Source organism: Botryllus schlosseri, chromosome 7, assembly GCF_051294905.1.
Source record: "Botryllus schlosseri isolate E-star chromosome 7, Bs_hap1, whole genome shotgun sequence".
In the NCBI taxonomy this organism is placed as follows: Eukaryota; Metazoa; Chordata; class Ascidiacea; order Stolidobranchia; family Styelidae; genus Botryllus; species Botryllus schlosseri.
The window spans coordinates 16,402,186-16,412,081 of NC_137242.1; positions in this window are offsets into that span (position 1 = coordinate 16,402,186).

Below are 9,896 nucleotides of genomic sequence, written 5' to 3' on the forward strand. Positions count from 1 at the left end.
TCGTCATTATAATGCGTTGGTTGGAATTCTTTGCTTTTCAACTTAGCTCCACTCTCCGCAGCAGGCAGAATGAAAAGAAACTCAGCACTGAAACGAGCATGCGTCTTGCCAATTTCAAATATTTTGCGCGAAAGTTTGCTCGGAATTTTCAGCTTTCCATTAGTGAATCTTCAGTGACTCTCTACTGTGAGGTTCGCCCACAATCACACAATAGCAAGAGCGGAGCATACTGCATGTAGGAAGTCAGCGAATTGTGCTTAGTCAACCGATCAATTATATTTACATCAACGAAATTGATTTAAAGAATGCATCGATGTCTGTTGTAAAGAGTATATCAGGCGTATATGATCTATCTTGATTTGATATATTTATTGGATACCTGATAAGGGTGTTGCAGAGAAAACAACTGGGGAAGTATAGAAATCGGTGACTCGCTCTTAAGAATAGCCTATACATCTGTCCTGTCTAACCGAGACCGCGTTGAAAGTGTTGGCAAAGCGACGAAAGATCTTGATTTTGTGGAATTATTAGCATTTGATTGTTCCAGTGTTAATAGGTGACGTTTAGAAAGTCAGATCCAGTTAATTATTGTCGAATACTTCGAAATCTAAAATGCCGTCGCGGACCGCGTGTTTGAGACCCCTGCACTAACTTACAGTCATCATTGCCAATATTTGCACATCATGATCAAGGTCGTAGCCAGAAAAATAATTTGGGAGGGCAGAGAGTGGCGAATTTTTGATCCTCCGTATACGCCAATCCTTCAACGGGTAATTTCATTACTGCCCTTGATCCTGGCTACGCTAATGATCATGAATGGAAATTAGGTTATCTGTTCATTATCGCTCCATGGGAAATTATCTCAAGAAAAAGTCGAATGAGAACGTTAAGAGCTATTAATTGCGGATCCATGCTGGCTCAGGGTAGTAACATATCACTGCTTGCAGCTTGTCATTTGGTGACTTGCTCAAGTGACCCTGATATAGTCCGCCATTACCCTTTCGATAGTAAGTGATGAGATGGATACATTCTTCTCTACGACACATCCTATACTTGCCATTAGTATACCAATTTCGGTAAGGGGTTCTTTAATTTTAATTCCATCTAAAATAAAAAGGAAGCGTTACACAACATCGAATGTAATACCGACCAGACCGTCGACCGTGCTACTTCGGATGGTGCGATGCTTCGCTCTGAACGTAAACGTGAACACGAATAAAAGTCACATTTAAATGTATATTCAAAACGCAACATTTCCGCAGGATCATGACTGGTTAGTTGTAGCCAGTACCGTGCCTGCCGCACCCCAATCCTCCCAATTGGGGAGGAGTTCGAAGGGGCCCCAAAATTATTTCGTGAATTAAAATAAATTAGGGAGTTTTTGTTGAAAATGTATGCAACTTTATCAACAATGTTTTCGCACTACGCGTGATTTCATCGTGTCATGTATCTTCATTAATGGGCACCCTTCCACCAAGAAAAAAATACGAATGGTTTGTAAAATTGGGCATTTCGGCGTCGCCCATTACCGCGCCACGACTCACCAAGACCTATGAAGTTTTAGGCAATGTAACATGCGACTCTGAGAATTGTGCCAGACAGATCTGCAGCGAGAAAACCTTGGTCGAAAAGGACTGCCCTTCTCCTCAACGAAAACTTTGATATTGTGCATATATGTTCAATTGTTCATGAGCGCCTAAAGAGCTGGCGCCGAATGTTCATGCCCTAGCAATCTGAACCCCACAAGACAAATAACATACCGCAGATAAAAGTCATTTGCCAGTGCAGAAACACCAATTTGAATCAGTGTTCGTCTTTTTCAGTACGTTTGGGCCATTTCAATATCTTTTGACATAGCAGACAGGAGGTCACGAAATAACATCATGTAACGAGGTCATTACACCAATGATTCCCCCCGAATATGTTCAAATACTATTTACGGACCCTACATTCTCCAAGGCACCTCACTCAGCTCTACCGGTAAATCTGACGACGTGATCAGAGAGAGGTCACAAATTGATAGCAATATGCAATATGCAATTCCCGATCATATTGACTTTTTCCATAAAGAATTCTAGAAAATTTTAGCGAATCACGCGTTTAGGCGAATCAAGCTGACTCACGAAACAGTATAACAAATCTCGCTGATAAGCAGCGGGAAAAACGAATGGGCTGATGAGGAGTTTGGTTTATCACCCTATGGGGGGCTAATATCAACGATTTTTTATGGGCTGACGAAGTTCAGTTTTGGTCCTGGGTGCTGCCTACCTGATTTAAGGACAATATAGTCAGATCGAGTAAGTGTGCTTTACGGAGGGTGTTTAGAATAAACTGAGAACGACCAGCTGCAAGTTGTTGTGTCGCTGTACCTTCGAGGGAGAAAGTAGCATGACGACGCCACTATCGCAAGTGAATCAATACTAGAATCCTACCCGTGACATTGAATATTATCCTGTCACACCTCTATCGCATATGACATTGAGGCTGCTGTGCCATGGATGCACACTTCACACTGAAATCGTAGAAATTGTATTGAAGCATAATTTGACATTGCGCAATGCGCATGATTAGAGCTAATTACTGAAAGGTAAGCTGAGGCCTGGATCCACTCTATGTTCGTGACTCCTGTACAGGTGTTCTGCATGGACGCGACGCTATGAAGAAATCTTGGGGTTAGGCAAAAACCATTTGGACTCCCCTGCAATGTACACCATATATGATATGTACGGTACGTGGACATATTAGCATGCGACACAATAGCAAGCGACATTTGAGCATGCGACACTTGAGCATAGCGACTTTTGGTCATGGCGACTCGTGGGCATGTAGACATATCAGCACAGGGACATATTAACATGAAGACATATTAGCATGGGGACACATAAGTATAGGGACACACGAGCATGGATACACGTGAGCATAGGGACACATCAACATGGTGACAATTCAATAAGTGCCACTTGAGCATGGTGACACATGAGCATGCGATACATGAGCCTTGACGACACATGAGCATGGGTACACAAGAGCATGGGCACACATGCGCATATGGACACATGGGCATGGGGACATAAGAGCAAAGGTGCACATGAGCATGGGGTCATGTACGCATGCGACACTTGAGCATGCGACACGTCTACATGCAGACACTTGAGCATGCGACACGTGGATATGCAGACACTTGACCATGCGACACTTGGGCATGCGACATTTGGGCATGCGACACTTGAGCATGCGACACTTGAGCATGTGACACTTGAGCATGCGACACTTGAGCATGAGACACTTGAGCATGCGACACTTGAGCATGCGACATTTGAGCATGTGGGCATGCTACACTTGAGCATGCGACACTTGGGCATGCGACCCTTGGGCATGCGACACTTGAGCATGCGACACTTGAGCATGCGACACTTGCGTGTCTTAAGCTACTTTTGAGCATGCGACACTTGAGCATATGAGCATGTGACCGTATAGATTTGTCTGAAAAGCTCCAAATATCACGGTAAAGCGATAAAGGTTGTCATTGCTCCACATATATTGGAATCGTTTACACGTATCAGACGAACTAAAAGAATATATCTTTTTGTGAGACGAAAGCGATTGCAAATTCGCATTTCGACACGGGACTTGTTATATTATTTTAGTTTTACGTGCCGTTGGTGGGTAGGGGGGGCATTAGGGTTGGAGGTGGGTTAGGGTTATGATTAGGGTTAGGTTAGGGTTAGGATTAGGGTTAGCTTAGAGTTAGGATTAGGGTTAGGTTAGGTTAGGGTTATGATTAGGGTCCATGTTGGGGTTAAGGTTTCCCAAGATTAGGGTTGGGGGGGGGATAGATATTAGGGTTGGTTAGGGTTAGAGTCAAGGTATTCCAAGATTAGGGTTGGGGGTGATGAGTATTAGGGTTGGGAGGGGGATATTAGGGTTGGTTAGGGTTAGGGTTAAGGTATCCCAAGATTAGGGTTGGGGGTGATGAGTAATGAGTATTAGGGTTGGTGCCCTAAGTGTCGCATGCTCAAGTGTCGCATGCTCTAGCGTCTCATGCTCAAGTGTCGCATGCTCAAGTGTCTCATGCTCAAGTGTCGCATGCTCAAGTGTCGCATGCTCAAGTGTCGCATGCTCAAATGTCGCATGCTCAAGTGTCGCATGCTCAAGTGTCGCATGCTCAAGTGTCGCATGCTCAAGTGTCGCATGCTCAAGTGTCGCATGCGCAAGTGTCGCATGCGCAAGTGTCCCCATGCTCATTTGTCACCATGCTAATACATCACCATGCACAAGTGTCAACATGCTGAAGTGTCCCAATGGTTATGTGCCCCCATGCTCACTTGGTACCATGCCCATGTGTAACCATGTTGATTAGTCCCCATGCTAATGTGTAACCATGCTCAAGTGTCGCATGCTAATATGTTTCCATGCCCATGTGTCCCCTTGCTCATGTTTCACCATGCTGATATGTCCCCATGCGCATGTGTCCCCATGCTCATGTGTCCCTATGCGCATAATGTTACCATGCTAATGTGTCCTCATGCTATAGCGTCGCATGCTAAACTGTCGTTTTTCATTGTGTCGCATGCTCATATGTCGGGCAACCGATATGTACGGTAACAATTGTAATATATAAAAATATATACTCCGTGCAGATTAAAACGGACGGCGTCACAATTACAAATATTTCAAACCGCAGGAGGGAGTGCCTTCCTATCTCTGGCCAACATCGGAGTAGTTGAGATGTCAAAATGTCAGATTAGAAGCAACAGGTCTATTGATACCGAGATCTTGCTGATACTAAGTAATACGAGGACATCCGTTCTGTAATAGCACTTGGCGAGATAGCGTGGTGGTGTAGTCCACAGCTGCAACACCAATGGGTTGTGGGTTCGGGTCCGACCGAGGTCGGCTCCAGGATTCCTACCTAAGTGTTCGAGGTTTATCTAGGCTCCTCCTCACCATCTCATCCGTGTAAGCGGTGTCTTATAAAAGCCTAGAAGTAGGTCGTGCTACAAGTCGGCAGCTACGGAGTAAAAATTAGGAAAATTGGCCTGTTCCAAATGATCATAGTATTGTCGACACCATAAATATCGTAAACAACAACCATAAAAACAACAAGGCATTCGTTCACGGCAGTGACGGTTGGCGAGGTTAGTGGCTGGTGAGGCGCTGACCCCTTTAGAGACAGATTTACAACTTATTATGTAAACTAAAAATCATAACTGATTCAATAGGCGATTTATTTTATTACATTAACACTCTTCTTACATAGATGCTATATTGGAAGCTACACCTATCCACAATTGAAGGTATAGGTGTGGATGGATAGTATATAACAGCTACATTAGTAAGCGAATTTGCTCTGCTCTGAATTTGCTGTGCAACCACACGATTCACAACCACATGATTCGTACTACATTGCCGGATTGCGAAGTGGATAACGCACACCACCATGTGTTAAATATTTAGTCATTCATGAATATTGATAGAAAGTACCTTTAATATAATTGGTGTTATAATCATTAGAGGTTTCAAACAGCATCGCTCTTAAATAGATATGCCTGGAACACGATTTTTGTCATGTCGAAGTGGCCAAATTTGGCTCCTTAAAACAATTATTTCAAAAAATAGCCGGAAGTTCAATCTCGTCTTACTTGACGTTTGCTGGTTGGAATTGAACCAAATTTGGCATACAATGTTTTTCGGGCACCCTGATGATTTAATAAGTGAATCGCGGAAATTTTGGAAAAACGTATTTTTAAACACCTCTAGTGCACACACTGATAGTCGACTATATTGTGCTAAGACAGATCTATCAGTAACTTATTTACAAATATAGGTATTGGGTTAAATGTAAATGCACAATGCACATGACATCAAATTGTATCTCGAAGTTAAAAACAAGAGATATCCAGCTATACCAACACTTCCTGCAAAAGTCACTATCATGGGTATTCGTGTTCTATCTATACCAGAGGTTCTTAACCTTGCCTCCAGCGCCTCCCAAGGGGCGCTGGCGATTTCGAAGGGGGCGGAAACGCTCAGGGGGCGATATGGCGGGCGCTGCGATCAGGGGGCGATATGGGGGGCGCTGAAGAAAAATCGCTTCGCAGTAGACGATGTAGTAGTAGGACATATCCTCAATGAGCATTCAGAGGAAATTCACATTCCACAAAACATGTCAAATCCCGAAATGTTTGGTCGCGCTGCGCGACGATGTTTGCTACATATATTTTCCTAAATGCAGTGGTTTATTATTATTCATGTAAAATGAATTGGGCGAACTTTTAGATCGCCAAATTCCCGTTAAAACACTGTTATTTTCAACAAAATGTTTCGAACTAGGTATTATATCCTGCAGCACACAGCGTGTGAAATTCGAAGAAGGAGGCACTGTATATATCACTTTTGAGTGTAAGATCGAACCCCTTGTATATAAATATGTTTTGAAGCTTTGTTCACGAAATAATACCGGTAACTAAATATACTTGTATTTGATAGCTACAAAATTAAATCGTCAGAATATTTCTTCATCGCATCATAACGGATGATACTATCTAGTGTTGTGGTCCACAACCTCACATGAACGTTATATAATATGAGTTGCTTTGTTTGGAATACATTCATGATAAAATTAATAACTGGGTACGGTGCTAAATTATTCAATGTGATCAGATATATGCATCCCATCCTCTTTTTTAGTCACAGAAAACACTAAAACAAATCCAAAAGGGTGCCCTAAATTATTTCGGTGAATGAACATAAATTACACATCATGTTTTGACGACTCCCCCACGAAAAAATACGTATAATTATAGAAAATAGAAATAGGCATTTCGGCGTCGGCCATTACCACGCCACGATGCACGAAGAGATATGAAGTTCCGGCCAATATGGGACTACGATAAGTGTGCCAAAAGATCGTCAGCGAGGAAACCTTAGCCGTAGAGGATTGCCCTTATGTTGACCGTAAACTTCGATGTATATAGGCCTAAGTCTAATTGTCCATAGGTGCTTAAATCGCTCGTCCCGAATTATCATGTCGTCGCAATCTGTACCCTACAGGACAAATAAAATTCATCAAAGAAAAATTATTTGCCAGTGAAGAAATACCAATTTTGAATCGTGTGCTTACTTTAGTTTAATACGTTTATGCGTTTCAATATCTTTCGACTATATAGCGGACAAGAGGTAACAAAATAACAACATATAACGAAGTAATTGTACCTACGGGCACGTTCGAATATGTTCAATTAATAATTACGTGGCCTCCATTTTCCAAGAAACCAGCTCACTCAGCGCTACTGGTAAATCTGATTACGTGGGCTGAGAGGATAAAAAGTTTATAGCGACATAGATATGCAATTATCACCTATTCATTCATGCATAATAGAAAATTTTGGCGCCTGGGGCGACCAGGCCAGACACACTTTGCTGACCATCGAAATCCCGTGACGGGTTTTTTGGGAGCGAAGCACCCAGAAGTTTGGTTTATCACGTAACGGGTGCGCAAGACAATGATTTTTTAAGGGGCTGACGAAGTGCTGTTACGGCCCTCCCTCTTACCCATCGTCTTTATTACAGTGCATACGATATGGACGCGGGGCGCTAGAGCCCGATAATTTTTGAAAGGGGGCGCTAGAGGAAAAAAGGTTAAGAATCACTGGTCTAAACACTAGACACTCTTCAAAATCGACTTCAAAGAAGAAAGCATGCAGGCATTGTTCTTAATTCGCCATGGAAACCACGTGTTGATAGGGTCGTCAGACTGATACTCAAATTACTACTTGCTCCCAATTGTAGGCAAGGGGTTAGTCAACGCAGGAGTAAACATAGAGGAAACGTTTGTAAAAAATGCTGCACATACGCATGCATCAACAGTACTCGAAAGTATACCCAGCCGCTAGCGAGTAAATCCGTTCCTGATCCTAAGCTCGGCAATAGATGGGAAGGGTCTTGGCAGGAAACACATATGGCTCAAAATCCTATGTCAAATCACTTAATGATCGCTAAGAAATGAGACTCTCTAGTGTTCTATTCTGTTTATTCTGGTCATTGCTGATTTTGATTTCAGCTTAATAATCAATGTGAATAGCACATATAAAGCAGCACAATCAAAGCAACGTTATTTTTGATGCATGCAATTGTACGAAAATTGCTGTTCGGGTAAGCTTCTTTTCTGCTATTGTTTCAAGTGACAATTTTTAATGAATAGCGTATTTGTGTGAGCAGGATTCATTCTATATAACGATACATGCATGTCAATGAGATGGTTTCACAATCATTATAAACCGCAACACGCCACATTCCCTTTTCGATGAGCAAAACTTACCAAACCATAATTCAATTACCGACAAAAGCGTGACTAAGCGAGTATTGTCTTGCAACATATTAATATTTCGTAAATCTCCATATGAGTAGTATCGAGCTGTGGTGGCACAGTCGAATTGAATTGACCCTTTTGAAATTGTAGTTTCCGCTGTTTAGCAATATAAAAATAAACACTATACATGCGAGTATTCTGTTATGGAATAGTGACGGTTGAATCCGCTATTCGTGCAGATGTAATCCATTGTAATAGAGGGAAATGTCTGCAATCAAACATGTAGTAAGCAGATATCCTTACAGCGACTAACTGTAGATGTCGGAATATTTTATCATATCAATATAGGACATTCTAGTCCAGTGATTACCAGCCGCGGCTCTTGGGGCCGCATACACAAAAATATAATGGACGACAGTTGTTGTTTGTTTCTTTGAATAGTTATAGTCAATTTCTGTATAGGGGCTAAAATGAGGGATCTTAGTAATATCCAAAGATATTTTAGTATGTTGCAGTAATGATATGCATTTTCAGTTCATTTCAATGTATAGCACTCACCAATCTGCATGTATCAATGCTAAAATAGCCTGTATAGAATCGATAGAAGTCTCTATGCATGCATTTCAATTATTTGGATTGTGAGACCCAGAGGTAGGCTAGCTACCGTTAAATGTTGGTTATAAGTTGCCTACTCGAGTGTTCTCATGCAGCTCCTTACGTACTATGAAGTTTGAAATGCGGCTCCGACATCCAAAAAGGTTGGGGACCACTGGTCTAGTCTTTAGTGCAGGGGTGTCAAACATACCGCCGGCGAGCCGCATCCAGCCCGCCAGATGATTTCATCCTGCCTGCGAAGCAATTCTGAGGAGATTGAAAAATGCGTGTATTATCCAGCATATTATACAGCACAGCCCGACAGCAGTGTTGAGGTTTCTAGTCACCATTAGGAGCAGGCCGATGACATTGACACCCAATTCCGACAAGGCAAGAATGTCCGAATTCATTTCACTGATCAAAAACTAGTTATTCACAGAAGCGAAAACGCCAATGCGAAACCTTTTTATGCAGGGTACAAAATATAATAGAGGTCTCCAGCCTCGAGATAAACCCTAATCGCGATATAACAATATGGTGCAAATTCCAGCGTCCGCGTTTACAGTTGAATCTTTTGCATTCCTCACAATGCATGCGCAGGGTTGATGCCAATATATCATAAAATATATCATGAATATATCATGAAGGGATCGTAGAAATATGCCAACTTATATCATCGTCAGAGCCACTGCTTTATCGGTTTATAACTGTATTCCATTGCCCAATCATCTTATTATTGCCAATTTGAAAAACAAGAGCATGGATTTTGAGGTATTTTGGGATTGAGGAATTTTGGTGCGGCCCTCGATCGATCTGAAGTGTTGAATCCGACCCGCGGCGACAGTGGAGATTGACACCCCTGCTCTGGTGTCACAGTGGGGAGGTTTCGTATTCGGACCAGGTATTGGACAGTCAATATTCTTCTGAAAATTCTTCTGAAATACTATTTCCTTCTGGCTGCACGATCATGGACTTCTTTATCGGATACAAT